Genomic DNA, 19,060 nt, shown 5'->3' on the forward strand with positions numbered 1-19,060 from the left:
CAAATAATGCTAAAGCAATAGATTCATTGATAAATCGTGACCACTTGTCTCTCTTTATTGCTCTCTCTCTCTCTCTCTATCGCTCTCGCTCTGTCCGCGGGCAGTGGAAAGAAGCACGAAAAGAAGATAATGGAAACTTCGAGCTGAAAAGCGACTACCAGCAACCAAGCACACCCAACAGCATCTTCCCAGCGTGCGGGGTGGGCGCATTCCCTATTGAAACACAATAAGCGCTGGTAGACGTTATAGTACCCATCATCAAAAGGCTAAGACTAGATCAAACAGTTTGTTGCGATGGAGGTAAAATAAAGGTAATGTTATATGAAAATAAAAACGGAAGAAAACGACCCCAGATGAGGTGAATCGCTCTCCTCGACGACGGTACTACAAAGCGGTGGGAGATGATGTATAAACGATGCCCAGCAAGGAGGATGTTTCGGGTTTCGGTGCAGGTGTAACGACCCCGCTTTAGCAACAGCCGGGGCTTCCGGCTGGGGCTTCTGCACGCTGGGCTGGCCCAATCGTTCAACCGAATAAGCGCGGCACATTATGCCGAGAAGCATCCTTCGCGGTGGTGTTTTTTTTTAATTCCACTGTCGCCTTTCCTTTCGCTTTTCTTCCACCGGTAGTTTGTTTTTTCGAGCCATCCTACCGGCGGAAGTCTTGTTGCGTAATTTGGATGTTTTTTTTTTCGCTCCGCTCGTCATTGATCCATGTCGCAGCGGATTAAACACCCCCAAAGCAGGCACGTGGATAAGATTGCTTATCAATTTATCTTTGCTTTAATTTCAGTTACTGCTGTCCACCGCACAACGTTGATGGATCGGTTGATTAATGATGTTTTACTCCACGTAACAAAATGCGCAAACTTCGATTGCTCTGCATCGTGATATATTAGTTTAATTAAATCTTTATTTTGTCTTGCAAACTTTCCTCACCATCAGTGGCTTTCCAGTGATTTATTTTTGGAAAAATATTCCTCAATTTATGCAACGACATTCCACTGCCGCTGCTGGTATGGGTATTGAATTATCATCGCAAGTAATTGAGCGCATATTTGCATAGCACTCCGGCCCGTGTATGCGCCGTACGTGAAATGATTGAATTGTATGTCACATTACCCCCATTTCCCCCGGTTGGATATACCTGATCCAAAAAGGGACAAACAAAAGAACGTTTTGGAAGTTGCAATTGCATCGGACGGAATGGAATGAACCACCGCATGCATTATTGATGCAAGGGCAGCTTTTCACTGCAGTAGGTGCGCGCAGTTGCAAACTGTCGTAAAAATGCAATGCAACCAATTAAACAGACTAAATATTTGCTTTCATGGTGCTAATTGATGGCTGCAACCGGCAGCGGATGGAGTTCGGAATGTCAACTTATCGCAAAACGGAAAGCGACCCGTATATGGCACGAACGGTCACAAATTAAATACCGCAAGTACGCGTTGCCACGAGGGAAACCTATCAGCTGTCTCTGTTTCTCTCGTGTATTTTACTTTTGTTTCCGGTTTGCATCTGTCACATGTCATGTAAACATGCGGGGAAGAGAAATTTACCCGTAAAGCACCATCATTCGATTGATGTATGATCGAACATTTAAATTTGTTACTCGACAGGGCGATAAGAGACACAAAAGCAGCTTTCAAAGGAACATTTGCCGTGTATGGCAGATTAATTAATCAAATTAATAAAGTCCTCCATGTTTGGCTGCGGGCATCACACACCTATCGATCGATCGCACTCGTTTGTGAAAACAAATTAAAGGTACCGGTCGTAATGGGAAACGAGCCTCTGCTTTGGCAAAAAAATGAAACACGCAGAGCAACACCAACACAAAACGGGATGTGAGATTTCGTTCGCACTTAAACATAAAGTGTCGCAGTTTAAATTTTCAATCGTTTCCGGTTGAAGCATACTTCACCGGCTGCTGTAGCAACATGTAGCACTCTCCGTGCAATCAGCGTTGGGATCGTTTTTTAATAGCTTTAATAGAGAGTGAGAGACGTCGCAGACAAACAAAAAATGACATCGTTTAATTGAGCTCGGACCGGGATCGACGGGTGGACGGGGGAGGACAGCAAAACAATGTTTTGCTGTATTTTTCTGCATTAAATTTTTATTCCCACTAACCCCCATTCACATTCTGTTCGTTCGAAGCCGCACACTGCACTGCTCCTCGATGTGATGCGTGTTTGCCGTGTCACGTCACGTCACACACCATCCATCTTGTCCGCCCTTGTCGTTTGGTAGCAATGAATTTTCATTAGTGCCATCGGTGGTCGTGCATATTCAAGAGCCATCCGTGGCAAAACTACGAGCAGCGCGTACCATATCTCGACGCTCACTGCTGGAATGCATTGCTGGCGATGAAAATGTGACGACAGACAGACAGGCGATGTGCTGCAGGCAGAGAGGGTGAACGATTGGAGTTTGATTAAAATGACATTGAATGTCCGCTTGATTATATGCGCATATCGATGGCTGATGTCGCTTAATGGCTGTGATCTGGAAGGAAGAAGGATATAAAAAAGCAGCATTGAAGCGTTTTTCAATGAACGCGATCGATTGCTATGAAAAACAATAGTGGAAGAAAGTTTAAATGATTGTAATCAGGTTTTGAATAATTTTGGGGGTAGTTTGAAGTGTCGAATTCTAAATAATTATGATCTAAAAATCTCACTTTTGACAAAAGAGATGAGTCGTTTGAGGATTGATATTATTTTCTGAAATGTAAACAGTGTATTGGAGCTGGTTCTGGGTAAATCTGATGTAGATTCATGAATCTGGATGAATATTTGAAATGATTCAATGAATCAGTGGCGGATCTAACGGTAGGCGGACTAAGCGGCCGCCTGGAGCCCCGCTGATTTAGGGGTCTCATAGATCGCTAGTCTGTAGCATGCAGTATGTATTAGTAGCTGACAGAGTACTAGCCATAAGGACCCCGGAAGGATGGACGTTAAACCCCGGGGCTAGTGAAAAATTTACACCCCCCCCCCCCTCCGTCAGCAAAAATGTTAGGGCATGTTAGGGCACCAACTCTCCCCACGAACACCATTTACCATTTACAGGAGGCCTCAACTCATCTCATCTCAACTCAACTCAATCAATCGGTATTACGCTTGAAAAGATTCATGAATCGCAAAAGATACATGAAGCTTGAAGGATTCTTAATATTCTTGGCGTAACGACCTACGAAGTCATCCTTTCGGGTTTCGAGATTGTTTCATATGTGATACACGGTCGGATAGTAATTCCTTACTACGGCGAGACGATCAATGCAAGGTTTGAACTCACGACGGGCATGTTGTTAGGTCGAGCGAGTTAACCACTGTTAAAATCCGTGGTGGCACAAATTCAGAATTAGAAATATCTAAAAAGTCACGAATCTTCAGAGGATCTTGCATCTTTTTCATTCATGAATCTGTACAGGTTTATGAATCTTTATGGGTTTATTAATTATTAAAGCCGAGGGACACTCTGTGACTGGCTGACCGAAGCATTTTACCAAACAATTTGGAGCCGCGTTAGAAATATGTTATTTTTTCAATGTTTTGTACTTAATTCGGACGAGAAAAGTTTTTTAAAAGATAGATGCACGTGTCCTGCACGCATTACATCCATTTTCATGACAAAAAACGATGGAAAAACTACTTAATTTTGAGATCCGGCATGACCATTCCCTCGATGACCAAAAAAAAAAAAAAACTTCTACCAGCCGCCACCAGATGTGCTAGTGAAAATCAAAATTACACTAGCGAGTACGGACAGTGTCCCCCGGCCTTTACATATTTATTAATAATTGGAGGTTCGATTCGAGATTCGAATCCCTTTTCGTTGAACATTTAATAAAAGATTCATGACACACAACACTAATTAAAACGTATGTATTACGTCTTCGTGATTTCATTTCAAACATTTAATCGCATACGTAATGGCATAACATCTACCTGCAAACGCTGACATCCTACAACTCTCTACCAAAATCCCTCGTTCAATGGTAATTAAGTAATACTACCAAAAAAAAACATTTCTCCACCAACTTCCTGCCCCGGAAAACAATTTGACTCTGCAAATATTTGCATTTATGCATCATAATCTAATGCACAATCGCGCATGAGTTGGCAGTCAGTATCGCTCTCTGACACACACACACTTACACACAAAAATGCGCCTTCCAGCCCGTTGAGCATGAGCCGAATTTTGCCAATTAGCAGTCGAATGATTGAATGCTCCAAATCGGTGATACTGAAACGGAACAGTGAGTTTTCCATTGCAGCAGTTGTGCGTGATTCGCTAACACTCCCACCCACTCACACATCGTTGCTCAGGTGGAAATTTGAACCCTACCTACCACCCTCATCGAACGATCGGACCCGGAATTGGGCATGCGAAAGGTGTATTTGATGCGCTTCGTTCACCTCCGCTCCAGTTTTAAGGTCCGCCCCTGTTTCCCTACGCATCCCTGCGTTCGCTATCGATTCACCTTTAAATACGCACATAAACAAATCGAACGAAAAATGCATCGCTATCACAACGTACCAAACCCCTACCCGTGCCCCCAAGCCTAACCTCTCCTACCGGAATGTCCGGTAGCGCAGCCAGGGCCCAAAGGGATTGAAAGTCATATTTTGTGTACGTTTTCAATTAGTGACGGCACATTTTTGGCCAAATAATCGACCCAGTTCGGTGTGGGGGTTGAAGCAAAAACAACAACAAATGATAGCCAACCCCCGATCAGTGGGGTTAACTGTGTTAACTTTGCACAAAACAAACACCCAAACAAGCAAAGCAAAGAAAAACGCGGCTTCGATAATAAATTCCGCACCGCGGGGAAACAAAAGCACAGAAAGCAGATGACGACAGGTAAACAAATGATTTTTTCTCCTACACGCGTGGCGGTGTGGCTCTCCCTGCGCCGGATGTCAGGTGCTGATACCACCCGCGGCACCGTCAGTAGTCGTCCACACACCACGTTGGTAGCGGAAAATTGTGGTCGTATTTTACCAACCCGTGCTGCCCGTCGAAGAAGCACGGCAGTACGGCTACGTAGGCATGCATTTCCGGACCATTGCCTGGTTTACGGTGTGCTCCCGGGGGTTGCGAAATTTGGAATGGCTCAGGTTCGCCCGTTTCGGTTCAATCTGCACGGGGTGGAGGAACTGATGTCGAGCGGGGCAAGGTACACACCGGTGCAATCGCTTCGAGTTGGATGGTAAAAGTAAGCGTGTATAAAAAGCAAAGATAAAGAAGATTTTCAGTGTTCTGTAGGTTCTTTTTTGTTGTGCTCGCTCTCCAGAGGAAATTCGTTCGCTTTTTGTGTTGTTTATTGCGCGCGCTAGAAAAATCGTACGGACCGAGGCGGCGGTGGCACCGCTGACAGTAAGCACCATGGGTGAAAGGGGTGGACAAAAAGACGACGTAAATAATGGAGTAATTTAAACCGGTAAAAAGGGAGATTTCCAGGGTTTTTTTTTTTGTTTATTCACGTTTCAACTGTTAGAGGATATCGTTCTTCTGCTGTTGGCTTATCGTTGGTAGGCCGTTTATTTTCACACGTTTTCGGGGACGTTTCGGGGTCGTGGTTTCCCTTCCAAACCAAAGCTCCTGTCAGTATCAAAAGCCAATAAAAGGATTGGATGTATTTTAATGTTTCGGTTGTTGTAAAAATGTACATTTTTCGAAGCGGCTTAATAACTTTCCACTGAAAATCTCTGTTTTCGTAGCATAAAGTATTGCAATTGCGATTGTACTGTACAGCAATGCCAGCGACACATAAACTGTCTCTGTTCTGACTTACATTGTCACATAAACAAGAATAAGCCTTGCTAAGGGATTGCGTTTCATATTACCTTCACCCTCAAATACTTGTTATAATGTCGTCTCACATGAATGTTTCTTTTCTCTTCTCTCTTTTCCAGACCATAGTGCTTCTAAGACGTGCGTCATCGCAGACCAACGACTTTAAAAGGTATGACCAGTTACCAGCAAACTCATCGTCCTTTCGCATTAGCAAACGGGACACTAAGGGAGCCATTGCCCTGGGACGTGTAATGGTTTTCCCCCAAGCGAACCGAATTCAATTCCATTTTCTGCAATACATTTGGCGTGAGTTAAGCACTTCATTCCTTCCCATACATTTAACACCTGTGTCACCTGGCGCGGACAAAAGGGAAGGCAACAGTAGAGTTAGAAAAAAAGCAAGAAAAGCCGAAAGTGAAAGTGATTTGAAAGGATCACGGCGCAGCACGGCAGCAAACAATCCGAAGCTTACACCAAAGCACACATCTTCAAATCGATTTCTCACCGGTCGCCGTTTCCTCTCCGCTGTGGGCAGGCGGTGTTCGCTCGGCGCCCAGGACACGGCATTTATCGAAAATCAATTTCACCTAAAACTCCATTCCAGCCATCGTTTCGGCGAGGTCTTGTTTGTCGCAAGGGGGCAGTGTGAAAGGTGTCCACACCTGGCCCCACCGCGAACTGATCAAACGCGACCCACCAGAGAGTCCACCATAGAGGAGCCAGCGTTTTTTTTCCGGTCACACACACGCCTTAACAGCGAATCGTTGTCTGTGTGTGTGTGTGTGCTTCACGGGGACACATTGGTGGATGATGTGAGCACCGTGGAGCTAGGAAAAGTAAGAAATAAACAACAAAAATGTAAATCGCCTTCCATTCGCTGGTGGAAATGGGGCGCCCCATTCACATACCGGCGAGAGTGCCGGGCGGGCGATTCGTTCGAAATGACACGAGCTCGATTGTGTACGTTGGTTTGGTTGTTAGTTGGATTCTAGTGCCGGTTTTTAGTAGCCCCCGGGTGATGAGAAGCATCAAGGATGTCCTCTTTTCCCCTTCTCATCCTCATTCCTCCTTCTTGCCCGGAGTCTCGGGAGGATTTGTGCGAAAAATCTTTTGCCTGAATACGGTTGAGAAATGAATCGGAACACATCATCCTTTTTTCATGTTTCTTTCTTAGAATTTGTTCGTGAGCAAGAAGGAGAGAGAGAGAGAGAGGAATAGAGTGGGAAGAAAAGCGAAACAGGCGGTATACAAAACTGTTTATCCCGAACCACCAACCATGTCCTCTCCCACCGGTTGGCGTCCTCGGTGAGCGTTTTCGGAGGCTTTTTACGGAGAAGAATAGAAAAATAAGCCGTAAAAATGGGACGACAAATTCTCCCCCATCTTGCCAACATATTCACCAACACCGGCGTGGTGTGGTGGACGGCTTAGTAGCTGCAGCACCCCCGTGTGTATAGCGTGTGCTAATGCTATCGAAATTTTCGTTTCTCCACTTGGCTCGTCCTTGACTCGGTCTATCCTCGGTGATGCTGCTGCTGAGCCACCTCCGAGTTTGGTTCGATGAAATTTTGGAACACACAGCAGAAAGCATTTTCCCTAGAGCGAGAGAGAGAGAGAGATCGATCCAGAAAAGTTGGGGGGAAAATCAGCCCTCATACACCCGATTGCTTCAATCGGGGGAAAAAAATCTTTCGGAAGGCGAGATTGACGCTTTGTTAAGCGAGAAAGCACTGACAGCCGATGACAGCCGACGGGGCAGCAGGTAGTAATGGTTTACACTGGGGGACGGCGAGCAGCGTGGGTGAAAAATTGATGTCGGCTAAGCGCGTGTTCTTAGTCGAATCGGGCGAAGGATACAAACATTGAAGTGATAGAGAGTCGGGTACGCTTCCAAGCCGGTAGTAGAGCAGAGTATTACTCGCGCAGCATTCAGTACTGCCGGCGAGTTGCTGCTGCTGTTGCTGACTTTTTGCCTCGCCTTGGGTATGCTTAGCGTTTCGGTGCCGCAGCGCAAATTCAATCTTAATTTTATTATTTATTTTTGTCTTCCTCAGCCCATCGCAGTGGGGTCCCATTGCGTTCGCGTTCACGTTTTCCCCGTTCGGGGGAAGATTCGCAAGCAAAACAAATCACGCGCGTAAGAAAGAAGCGCGAGGAAACACAACGCCAGAAACCAAATTGAACGCAAAATCGATTCATTCATACCGATAAATGTTTGCCAAAGCAATGACAGATTGACTGTTTTGTGTTCCGACAGCCAGTAGTTGGAGTGGAGTGTGCTTTCGTTGTGTCTGATTTTGCCATTGTTTACCCGTCGGAAAAGGCGGCAGCAGTAGGGGGCCCGAAGGATGTGCTTTCATTTCCCCATTGCTGCACGCCAGTGACTCCCGTGCCCGCAAACACGCCCGAGCGCCATCCAATACCATCGAGCGGGGTTGGGATAATCTTACTCGAGCAGTGTGTTTGTGTATGTTTTATCCCTTTTATTTTGTCCTGAATTTTTCTATTGCTTGCGTTTGAAGTGTTTTGTGTTGTTTGTGGTTGTTTTATTTTTTTCGGAAAACCCAGATTCACTCTGACGACGAGGTATGAGGAAGTTTTTGCAGAGCGACATGGATAGATAAAATGAATTAGATTTGCGCCCGGCTGGCGCCATGGTCTATACTCCTTTGCGCCCGGAACCGGGGACGCTCGGGCGGTTAATTGACGTACCATTAATTACTCCCACCGATCAAGATTGCAATGCTTTTGTTTTCCGGTGCCTGGTTGAGTTCCATCCACGGATGAGTCCCGTGGGTGGGTGGTGAAATGGTTGGACGAAATGGAGATGGGCGATTGGCGATCAACTGATACACAAGGGCTTGTTGTTTTCGTGGTTCTTGTCATTGCTGGTGCTATGATTAGTAACTGTCTTCATGTGCAGTCACGGAGGATGGAGGATTAGGAGTACATTTATTTGAGCTTAAGATTTGATTAGTTGGCGAAAGGAAGCAGAACGATATTTTATTAATTTGGTAGAAATTCATGAAACTTAATTTATAAAGCATATTATTCCGTTCGCAGCTATATGGTTATCATCTTTTTTTTTCGTTCTAAAAATACCGTGATCGATCGAAAAATTATCGGTGTGAAGTGATTGGACAAAAAGAAGAAAATGGTAGAAAATTTGAACTTTATTTCAATCGATGAACCCAAATGAGGCGGAATAATAATTATAGCTTTCTAGAGAAATTCATTTGTTTAATAATCATTCTCTATCTTTCCATTTTTCCTGGAAATCGATCCATTTTTATATCACATCAAATATTCTATCAGTAGTTTTTTTTTTGTGCCAAGCTTTATCACGCCTCCACATGGCTGGTGGTATGAAACCGTACCAATGGTTGACTTTCCCAAGTACGCAATTAATTTTAATGCGGCCATTAGCAAATCTTAAACGCCAAACAATCGATGAAATTTTGTGTGAAATTACGGCAATATCATAACGGTGTAAGCAGCGTTTTAATTGTACTGCCATACAAACCCATACACACTACCACACAGAGTGTTATGGTGATAGTTTTTGGCTCGTAAATATATGATTATATGCATTTTCCATGAACCGCACGCGTGTGTGCTGGCGGGCGACGGTCGTAAACGGTTCAACCGGCAATTCATAAAACTTTACACAAACGACGAACCTGGTTTCACTGCACTTTCTCCCATGTCCCCCCCACACACCCGGCTTTCAATCGTTTCGTTTGCTTTTTATTAAATCGGATAGAAATGGCTATAATTATAATTTACGGTGCGAGCGCGCGCGTCCACCAGATCGGGCCCTGTGTAACTTCCCCACGAAGCGGCTGGTGTGTGGGCCCGATGGCGGATGGTGGTAAATTAATAAATGCCTTTTCCTACGTTGACTTTTTGTGCCGCAGTGGCCGTGGGGGTTTGGGGCTTCCAATGGTAGCGTTTTTTTCCCGAAGGCCACAATCACTAGACCACCAGGCACTATAAAACCACACCGCCCGCCCGGGAACCACCACGATGGGTGGAAGCGGCTTAGAGAGGTATCTGCCACCTGTCTGTGTGTGTGTGTTTGCGTGTGCAGCGAACGTGCCTTGGCGTGTGGCAATGACGGAAAGAGCGCGAGCTTGTTTTGTCAATAGTTTCGCCCGTTGTTTCGGTGATTAAATCGTGTTTGTCTAACTTTCGCGTAGCGCCAAGTTGTGCGCTGCTGCCGTTCACCGCACCTCCGATACGCTCGTTCGGGGAATGTGTCTTTGAACAACGTCTTGTGTATAGGGGGCTTTGATGCTTTGAAAAGTGCAGCTAAATCCGATAGTGATAGGCGAGCGACGTCGGCCAAGTCACACGCAACTGAGGGATGTTTCTGTTTTTCTCCTTTGTTTAAAGTTTCCCTAAAAGCTTCAAGTTTTTGCTCCCTCTGTTGACTCTATTTGTAGTGTATTTTCTTTACCAAGGTTTGTTTGCTGGTGAGTGTTGCTAGGCGCACACTAGCACAGGTGAGTTTGTGGTAAAGCCGTATGATGGTATCCCTCCGCTAGCTGCTTGCGTATGTTGGTAGCAGCCCGTTGATTACCGTAACAGTTTGTGGGCATTATGTTTTGCTCCCTTTTCACCCGGGCATCGTTTTGATTTGACTTTGCGTCTCCGAAGCCTTTCGCGCGTGTCATCGCGCGTCAAAATGAAAGTACTGCCTGGGCGCGTCTTATCACGCAGAAAAGAAATTTCAAATCCAATCAAAAAGTTCTGCACGAGACGCGGCGGAACCACGGCACTTGCCTTGCGTCACTCGGTTCGAAACTCTTTTCATTTCGGGACCAGCACTGCGGACGGAAAGCGGAAGGAAAAAGTCAGTAATCAGGTTTTCTTTTACGTTATTTTTATACAAGTTTAGCGAATGGGGAATGACGTAAAAAACCCCATGAAATAGGTAAATTAGATTGTGTATGTAGCAACATATACCACACATACACACTGAGACTAGGAAGAAAACTAGGACACGAGCAATAAAGTGAAAAAATGAAGCTTGAAGCATAAGAAGCATAAGTTGAACTTGAAACGCATGGAAAACGGAGAAACAGCGTTGAAGTAAAATATTTACCATCAAGTTAATTTCACCGCCATCTTGATCATACCGGAAAGCAGGCACAAGAAAAGCTTTGCTGTTTCCCACCGAGACGATCATAATCTAAAGCCTAACAGCCGACTCACTTTGTGATGAAAGACCGTCCGCGGTTTGCGATAGTGGTTTGTTTTCCCCTTGTGTGTGTCTGCAAAAAGCTAGTTAAAAGTTTCACATTATCTAAGATGACACCGGTGGAAGTGAGGCACCGGAAAGGAGGACCTTCAGGGGGACTTATTTTCCGTTGCTGTTTTCATTCCGCCAGCGGGGAGTGTATGATAATCGGAAAAGTAAGCCATCAGCTGGCAGGGGGTGCAACTGAGTTGTCCGAACATAAGCCTCCCCACCAGGCTGTCATTTTTTTCGCTACGTTTGACGCGTACAAAGAACGGATCCTTTTCGTCCTTTCAGCGAAGGTAAATGAAAGCAAATGCACTGAACAACTCGTGTCAACACTTTCATCGTGCAAGTGTGATGCGTGTGCCCTTTTGGCTCCCGCCTCCGATTCGACGATGTGTATAAACATAAAGTCATGCTCGGGTCGTTAATTTTCTGGCACACGACGCTACCCTGGCCAGAATTTACGGTCAATTTATGGTTTGCCACCGAGCGGAGGAGAGTCTGCAGCCTGTGGAGGACGTATCGCGACCCAGTGTTGACGAGAAGGCTGGCGGCCCGAAAGTCGCGACTGCGTGGGATAATGCTGTTGCTACTCTGAACATTTTTGTATTCTTTTTTTGTGCAGACGTAGCATTAAAGGTAACACGGGACGGCCATTAAGGAGAGCGGGTAGCTTGGCGGAAACACTTTAACTGGATAGACGAGCGATGACCCGTGAGGAACGACAAGGGCGGATGTTGAATGTGGATAAATTACAGGTTGGGAAAGGGACAAAAAATAAATAGAAACCAATTGTCCAGAGGTGTTGCCCGTAGCTCATCTACCAATTTCGCTTGATGCTGGGATTGTCTGTTGAAACGCAGCGCGCGTCTTCAAAGACGGGTTGTACCTCGCGTACGTCAGCAATATCTTTTTCCCGGATAGCTTTATGGTGTCCTGCCGGATGCGGTGCTGGACTTGTGCTCTGTTCGGTTTCGCTTGTGTTATTTCTTCTCCCCCCGTGTGTAACACAGCTCCACCCGCCAATAGCTCGGGATTGATTATTCGAGTGTGGGTGTAAGTTGTTTGCTGTGATCAACAGTCATGTTTGTGCGCGCAGACGTTTGAAGATTCCGGGAGCCTTTTTTCGTCTGTTTGAAGCACACAGCACAGTTGAAGTAAACAGGTCACGTTTCGGTATATGTGTGTGTGTATGTGTGTGTGTATGTGCGGAAATGCCCCGAAGCACCTGAAGCTCCATAAGGGGCTGCGTTAACGCGTAGGCTTAACGGGAGCGTTTTCGATAAAAATAGGTGCTGGTTTGGGACACGTGTCCGTAAATGTCATTCCCACCCATCCATCCATTAGCTGTTCTTATCCGATGTCAATGTGCTCAATATGCCGGTGGTAATTTTGAAGCCTCGCTCTCCTACTTCCTATTCCCATGTACACAAACACCTTTGTGGATACGTTTTTCTGTTATCCATAAAGACGCTTGCGGGGTAGGATTTTCTCAATAACAGCACCTATCAAACACGGCCTCAATATGGCTTTCTGTGCTGCCCGGGGGCTACACTTATCTTTATGGCGGCTGTGTAGCGGCAGGTAGACAACGGCACCGATGCGTGAGTGTTATCTGTGTTGACACAGTTGTGACACGCTGCTCGAGGGATGCACACTGATAAGAATGCATTCGATTCAATTTCGTTCGATTAAAGTGCAGAGTGTGGTACACGATCTGTATCAATTTACAGATAAGGAACGAGGACAGAATTGCCTATTGCTCAAGAACTGTCCACCGATTACGATGGCGGCGTGTAGTCAGAGGCGAGAGTGATGGAGCGTAATGCGTTTGCTGTCAATTGGAGAGATGGTTTGATAGGACTTTTTTTTCTTCTCCTCTATTGCAATGCTTTTGCTGTGCGCTTAGTCAAAGTCAGTTCTCAATCATTGGCCTGATTTTATAAATACCATATCATACTATGTCAGTATGCGAGTTTGTGTTTGTTAGAAAGGATTCTGACATATTTTTAGATATCATTACACCAAACAGATTCTGGAGTAACTGTTCTCCTGGTAAAGACTTTCTCGGTATATGCTACAACTAACAAACAAAATATCTGTTCGCTAATTTTGCCATTGTCACCTCTGATCCATTACTTTTGAAACGTCTTCGTTTATTTGTTTATCTCATACTATCGAATAGAACTTATTAAAACTCCTCCGATGTTGATTTAAATGCCAGCAATACTAAATGATGCTTGTAACGCATGTTACAATGCATGCTAGTAATGCCTGCCAATTATGGAGCCCTTTCAGTTTTAAGTTCGTAGGCTGAAATTTCAGTCTGTCAGCTGTTTGCATTGTATAGCAGTTTTCGAGCAGCTATCAAAGTGAGTATAATATACAGGTGTGCTTATCCCAAGGTGTATGAATTTAGAAGGCTGATTTTTATCACTTCTGCTTCTAAATAAAGATTTTAAGAGTGTTTTGAGTATTCGTCAAGCCTCAAGAAAGCTTGTTTGAACAAAAATTTTCACCCATCCTGTCAAAAAGTGATATTAAAATTTAGTTTTAAAAAACATACTATGAGACCACCTGGACTACATACACTTTGATTCCAGATTCCACCACCTGATCTCTTTAATGCACCTTGGGATAAATGTAAACAAAACCGTGTTTTCGAGCAGGTACTCGAATCTAATTGTAGTTTTGAGGCTAGGATAAAAGTAGACTGAAAATTGCAGGCTAGTTTTTTGTGTGGTTTTGTATGGAGTGTTTACATGGGTTTCAGCCTGCAACTGTCAAACTCTATACAAAAAACTGACTAGAATCGTGAAGGGCCCCTATATTGGTAATTTCAAAGTTGCTATTTTAAAAGCGTTGGACGAATTCGATGAAAAGAAGCTTACCAGGATGTTACATGTTTTAAAAACTGATTTAGCATCTTTTGAAAACATAGCAAAAATGCGAACTAATTAGGGTCTACTGGTAGCACTGTAGAGTAGCATACTAAAGCAATTATAACTTTTTGAACAATTAAATGCTCATTGAAAATTATTGGAATTATTGGAAAAATATTGCAAAAAGTTGGTTATATGTTGCTGTAATTTTCATTGTTCTCTTCCTTGCAAGGGAATGCAACGTGTGCATAGGCTTTGCTAAGAACGGTAAGTCTGTTGCACCAGTAGGTTTTATTTGTTTGTTGGCTTGCTAAATTAATGGCTACACGCAGTAAATAAACATTCAACCGAATGCCGTGGGCCGCAACACCCCTCCCCATAGACCGCAGATTGATACACATGCACGCTTACCACTCGTGCATACACCCATTTCCTGTGGACAAAAGTGTTTTACCACCGTGTTTGCGTATTTATAGCCCCCGAGCCCCCTGTCCTGTGTGCTTGGCTCTGCGCTGCCTGCACTGTCAAACCACCCATCCTGTGTTCCATCAATACATTCCCACAACGGTGGGAGCAGCAATCCTTAGCGCACCGGCAAACCCACTCGCTCACTTCCGCACTGCACTCGGCATGATAAATCATGACCAACTCTGGGCCCCGATGCGTCGCTCGTACACGTGCAGTGTAGCAGTAGCAGCAGCAGCAGCAGTAAACGTTAATTTCCGAGCTTTCTTCATATTTTATGCTAAAGTCCGTCCATGATGCCGTCCAATGCGATGGTGCGCGCGTGAACGAGGATCAACAAAGTTTCACTGGCCTGGACGCCGAAACTCCAGCAGTCCAGGCAAAAGGCAAACCGGCATGTTGCCAGTAGCCAAATGGTGTGTAGGTGTGCATTAAAGGAGAGTCGGGAGCGGTGGAAGTGCTGCCGCTGCAGCTCCTGCCGATGATGGAATAAGAAGCACGGGAAACACATCATTCAGAAATTCTAACTAGCGTGTGGAGTTCAGAGTTTGGGTGGCAAGAAAAAAAAAACATTTCACCCCTCGCCCTGCTTACTCCCCTTACGTAGTGTGCTCTGATGCTGCACATTCGGGGCTGTGCATATATGCATGAGTGAATAAATAAAAGCTGCTACCACCGTACCGTACTTCCGCCAGCCGTCCCCGGTGGACGCAAACTGTTGGACGAGCTTGGTACTGTGCCTGTGATGCGAGAACCTATTCAACCGGACAGTTTGCTGGCCAGCGAGAAATCGTGGCAGCGTGCTAGGGCGGCGGCGGCAGTGGCTAGGTAAGGATAATTTATTACGCTCCACTTTAAGCCACGCCGTGAACCACCGAACCAAACGGTGCAACTAAACCACAAAAGGCCGAACCGTGAGGGGCGGGAGAGTCAGTCGCTGCTGCGAAAAGGGAACGTCTAAGGATGCAGCAATGGGCGGTACGCCATTTGCTACGTACATACACACGCACACACACACAAGCGCCGTGTTGATTGCATGCATAAATTGAATATTACTAGCCAGCCGGAAGCGCCTTTTTCTTCGTGAGGTTCTCGATTGGGGTTTGTTCCTTTTTTTTTTTAGGTTGGATTGTTGCCACTCCAACACTCGCTAGTTAGGTGGTTTGTGTGCGTTTGTGTAACGCTAGCTTATTTCCCGTTTCTCTCTATCTGCTCCTTGAGAGAGTGAACATGGCGTTCAACTAGCTTTACCGTAACGGAGTAGTAGCAGCAGTAGTAGCTCGTTATGGCTGGAGTGAAGGCGTATCCCGAAAAAAATGTATGTACATGGCAGTACATTTATCTCACTGTCCTCGTTGTGAGCTGGACGAATGTGGGTAAGAGCTCCTCCATTACGCCTATATCCTGAGGGCTTTTGGCAGACTTCATTTGGGCTCTTCTTTTTCTTTTGCGTAATTTCATCAATTTCTTGTGTGATGTCACGAGTACGTAATCCCTGCGCCCCGTTCATCGCCGGCAGGAGGGAAGGTAAAAATGAAATACTACGGTGAAAAGCATCCTCTTACACGGGATCACACATTCTTGGATGCTCATTCTAATCCACCTATCGTATTCGGTATTCGTTGTTTGTTGCTCCCGGCATTTCTGGTGTGTGTTTTTGTGTGTTGAATATGGTCACAAAGAAGCTCTCCAGCTGATGGTAGTAGCGAACAAAAAAAAACACACAAACAAACCTTCACCTCGCCTTCATACACTTACACTTGCACACACACACACACACACTAACAAGCACACATTTCCTGGTCGGCAAGCATACCGAAGCGAATAGAGCAACTTTTCTGCCCCTCGGTGTCGGTGCCGCAATGCAGTAGAAAATGTTAGGCAACGGAAGCATATTACTTGCTGCGCCCCCGAGACACGGGAGCTGCTCGTTATCGAACGGAGAGCGCGGGGTGTGGTGAGTTTATCTACACAGCAAGCTACTTCCTCCCCATTGGGTTCGTGCCGCGTTGGACAAACTGCTGCCCTCCCGGTGATGAGATGTGCAGCGAACGGTGAAACTGTGTGTCCAGTAGTGCCAAGGTGTGTAGCGAACGATTGTATCCAATCGGGCATGACGAATGATGAAGGTTCGCGTATCTTTGTTGTTTGCTGATTAATGAACATTTCCCATCATCGGGAAACCGTGTGAACGTGCACATACCATCATACATTTGCGCCCGGTGGAAGCTTATCAATCGACGCCGCGCCGTGTCGGCCGCGAGCGAAGAGTGCCGGTTCTGTCCGCCGGTCATGTAATTTCATCTCGCATATCGAATGTTAGAATTGGGCCGGTGTTGAATTTTAATTCCTCTCCCTCCGAGCACGGTTCTATTCTGATGCGACTCCAGTGCAAGCAGCAGTTGTACATCGTTATTGTGCGATACGTTTGTGCCCCTGCGCCGAATCTCGAAGCGCTCGCTTCGTTTCGCAGCTAATCACCCCGAGGGGCCTGTTAGCCGGGAACGCCGGCAGGAGTGGGTGGGTACTATCAAGAGAGGGAACCCGTTGCTCTTATAACCGGCACACGGTAGCCAGCATGCCAGCCCGCAACCAGGCTTGAAAGTAATGGGCTCAACCGGGTTGGGTCTGATAGCGAAGGTGATTTATGATGAGCAAGCACAACCATCCGATGATGCCCCGCGGTGTGTGATGTTGCAGCGGCACCGGTCCGGTGTTATGGCTCTTGCCTGGTGGTGGTGCTCAGCAGGCTGCCCGTGTTTGGCCCGTGGATCTGGCTTTCGAACCGTGCTACCAACGGACCGAAGATGGCTGCTCAATTTGACCGCTAGCTGAAGTAGCTTACCTTTTCCCGCTTTGCACAACCCATGCCTGGAGAAATGGGCATTCCAGCACAGGTGTGCCGTTAAGAGAGCAGGAAACATTACAACGCATCGCCTGCGAGCTACTAAGGGGTGTTGGGAGGCACGGCATTGACTTGTGATCTGTGAGCTACGGTTCAGCAACATGGTTTGTTTGCATCCGGTGGTGGTGATACGAAATAGATTATCTTAGTCTCATATTTAGATGGCTTATTGTTCGTGAAACAAAAACAATACCGCACAGTAATTGAATATTAATATTTGTTCCATTTTATAGATCTAGGCAGGGCGCTTGATAAAATATAAAATGCTTGATAATCCCAAAATTAAACAAGGCTGTCAAAGGTAAAGATGGATAATTATTCATTCCCTATTTCATTGTCACATAAACTTCCACATGCTCGGTTAACTGTTTACACATTTTCAACCTAAACGAGTTAAACAAAAGGCGTTTCATCTTTGAAGTTAACGTTATAATTGCACATCAAACACTACTTACCATATTAGTGTCATTGTAGCCGGTAGATGTGGATTGTAGATGGCTTCAGAAGCAAATGGTGCCATCGGACCTTCCCGTGGCACCAAGGGAGCATTCATGCAGGGTCAGCTTTGTGGCATCCTTCTGACAGCCCCGCATGGCCGCAAACGCATACGCTCAACGCAGGCTTTGTGTGCGGTGTGCACTTGCATCAGATTACATTTCATCGGCAAGTTTTGGTGTTTAGCGGCAGCTCAATGCACACCCGGCTCATTTGTGGTTTTTGCACGCCCGCGGGACGATTGTGGTTTTGCTCGGCCTGGGACAAACGGCTCAACGCTGGTCGTGCGTGCGAGCAGTGGTAGCGATGGCGTTTGATTCAAACAATTAAGTGGATCAGTTTCATTCCTTAATGTGTATCGTAATGTGTAACCTTTAGCATTTAATTAAATCATATAGTATAATAAATATAGTAACATGAAATTAACAGGGTTTCGTTAGTCCTCTCTGCGTTAGAACTGTATTCCTTCTAAACCGGATGCAAAAACAAACTGCACCAAGTGGTGCCTGCATTGTAGAGCAGTCCTGGTCCCGTATCTTACATTCATACCTGGTCAATTCCGTATTTTGCTTTGGAAATCCCCAAACGATGTCCTGTCGCTACCAAAAACTAAACAAAAGCACAAGTGCACGCCTTTTGCTGCTGATCGTAATAGACTTACGTAGTGTTTGTCCCATTTGGGGACAGATTAATTCCTGAAAATTTCTCTGGGGTAAAGCCTGCAACGGGATTGCCAGGTAGCGATGGGTTCGCCTCAAAAGCCACTACAAAATTCCCATTGATCCTGGCGCGCCTCGTGCGCCATTCGTGTTGTGTAAGCTGTGGCAAATATCCATTAATGGCATTGATGTGCATTCGGCCACCCGTGCGTTTGCCTTGTTGCGGTTGGCTTGGTGAAGTGTTTTTGTGGAACGGCTCGTTGCTGTCGGACGCAATTGCATGGCGCACCGTTCGATGTTGCGCCAGTCGCACTGAGGTGGTCAAATTTGATAGCCCTTTATGACGGTCTCGCCCTCCAACGCTCGGCCCAGTGTGTATGGCTATGCTAGCGCTCGCATTTATGTCACAGTGCGCATTAACCCTTTCATGCGTAATAGACGTTTGATTTTGCATACCTAAAAGTCCTCTATTTTATTTTACCAGTTCTATGAATTTCCAGACAAAATGGTCAATTTTGAGCCTGCGCTCGGTACGCACACTGAAACGACCGTTATCAGAAGGCTCACGTTGGTAAATTATGCTCAAGAGTTAAAACGCA

At 45.7% G+C, this 19,060-nt stretch overlaps 1 protein-coding gene across 16 annotated transcripts in view; it reads left to right on the forward strand.

Annotated features, from left to right (window-relative positions):
• Positions 1-19,060, forward strand: part of LOC1273631 (uncharacterized) — a 135,717-nt gene that overhangs the window by 39,191 nt on the left and 77,466 nt on the right. For 15 of the 16 annotated variants that reach the window (XM_061649188.1, XM_061649185.1, XM_061649198.1 and 12 more), the window contains one exon: positions 5,927-5,976. The gene's annotated coding sequence lies outside the window, so the exon portion shown is untranslated. Of the gene's footprint in view, positions 1-135; positions 312-5,926; positions 5,977-19,060 lie in introns of those variants that run through there. The other variant, XM_312632.6, reaches the window with a different exon arrangement.

Source organism: Anopheles gambiae, chromosome 2 (genome assembly GCF_943734735.2).
Source record: "Anopheles gambiae chromosome 2, idAnoGambNW_F1_1, whole genome shotgun sequence".
NCBI classification, from domain to species: domain Eukaryota; kingdom Metazoa; phylum Arthropoda; class Insecta; order Diptera; family Culicidae; genus Anopheles; species Anopheles gambiae.